This window comes from Olea europaea, unplaced genomic scaffold (assembly GCF_002742605.1).
Source record: "Olea europaea var. sylvestris unplaced genomic scaffold, O_europaea_v1 scaffold173, whole genome shotgun sequence".
NCBI lineage: Eukaryota > Viridiplantae > Streptophyta > Magnoliopsida > Lamiales > Oleaceae > Olea > Olea europaea.
This window is the reverse complement of record NW_019235004.1, coordinates 173824-175338: the sequence shown is the minus strand read 5'-3', so window position 1 is coordinate 175338 and position 1515 is coordinate 173824. Positions and strand designations below refer to the sequence as shown.

General features: G+C 38.1%; 1 non-coding gene across 1 annotated transcript; it reads left to right on the top strand.

The window, feature by feature from the left end:
• Nucleotides 1–403: 403 nt before the first annotated feature.
• On the top strand, nucleotides 404–477 carry TRNAR-ACG. Its single transcript has one exon. It is a non-coding gene; the product is annotated as a tRNA-Arg (tRNA).
• Nucleotides 478–1515: the final 1038 nt, after the last annotated feature.

Genomic DNA, 1515 nt, shown 5'->3' with positions numbered 1-1515 from the left:
TAAATTTCAAACAGTGTTCCCGTCCAATTGACACTTGACAATAATGCGAGTTTCAAACAACGTGTCAGAAATCAATGTACAAATAGGAAAGTTCATTCCGTACGAACCTTGCTACATGTACACTATGGTGTACACTTTAGTTTACACGTTGCCTCATGACATGGCCCTGTTGGACACTTCAAATTTTGAAACATTTTCTCATCCAATTGACACTTGACAACAATGCAAGTGTCAAACAACTTGTCCAAAATCAGTGTACGAGTAGAAAAGTTCAATCGGTAAGGACCTTGCTACAAGTACAATATGGTGTACACTTTAGTTTACACTTTGTCACGTGACATTACCCTGTTGGACAGTTTAAATTTCAAATAGTTTTCCCAACAGATCCAGTGGAGATGGGGTGGGGCCTGTAGCTCAGAGGATTAGAGCACGTGGCTACGAACCACGGTGTCGGGGGTTCGAATCCCTCCTCGCCCACAACCGACAATGAAAGTGTGAACCAACGTGTCAAAAATCAGTGTCCAAATAAAAATGTTCAATCGGAAAGAACCATGCTACATGTACACTGTGGTGCACACTTTAGTTTACACGTTGCCACATGACATGACCCTGTTGGACACTTTAAATTTTGAACGATTTTCACATCCAATTGACACTTGACAACAATACAAGTGTCAAACAATGTGTCAAAAATAAGTGTACAAATAGCAAAGTTCAATCGGCAAAGACCTTGCTACATGTACACTCTGGTGCAAACTTTAGTTTACACTTTGCCACGTGACTTTACCATGTTGGATAGTTTAAATTTCAAATAGTTTTCCCATCCGATTCACACTGGAAAACAATGTAAGAGTTAAACAACGTGTCAAAAGTTAGTTTACAAATAGCAAAGTTCAATCGGTAAGGACCTTACATTTTTGTTTACACTTTCCCACGTGAGATTACCATGTTGGACAGTTTAAATTTCAAGTAGTTTTCCCATCCAATTGAGACTTGACAACAATGCAAATGTCAAACAACGTGTCTAAAATAAGTGTACAAATAGCAAAGTTCAATAGTTAGGACCTCGCTACATGTACACTTTGGTGTAAACTTTAGTTTTCACTTTGTCACGTGACTTTACCATGAAGGACAGTTTTAATTTCAAACAGTGTTCCCATCCAATTGACACTTGATAACAATGCGAGTGTTAAACAATGTGTCAGAAATCAGTGTACAAACAGGAAAGTTCATTCCGTAAGAACCTTGCTACATGTACACTATGGTGTTCAATTTAGTTTACACGTTGCCACATGACATGACCCTGTTGGACACTTTAAATTTTGAACAGTTTTCTTATCCAATTGGCACTTGAAAACAATGCAAGTGTCAAATAACGTGTCAAAAATTAATGTACGAGTTGCAAAGTTCAATCGATGAGAACCTTGCTACATGTACACTATGGTGTACACTTTAGTTTACACTTTGCCAAGTGACATTACCCTGTTGGACAGTTTAAAGTTCAAATAGTTTCCC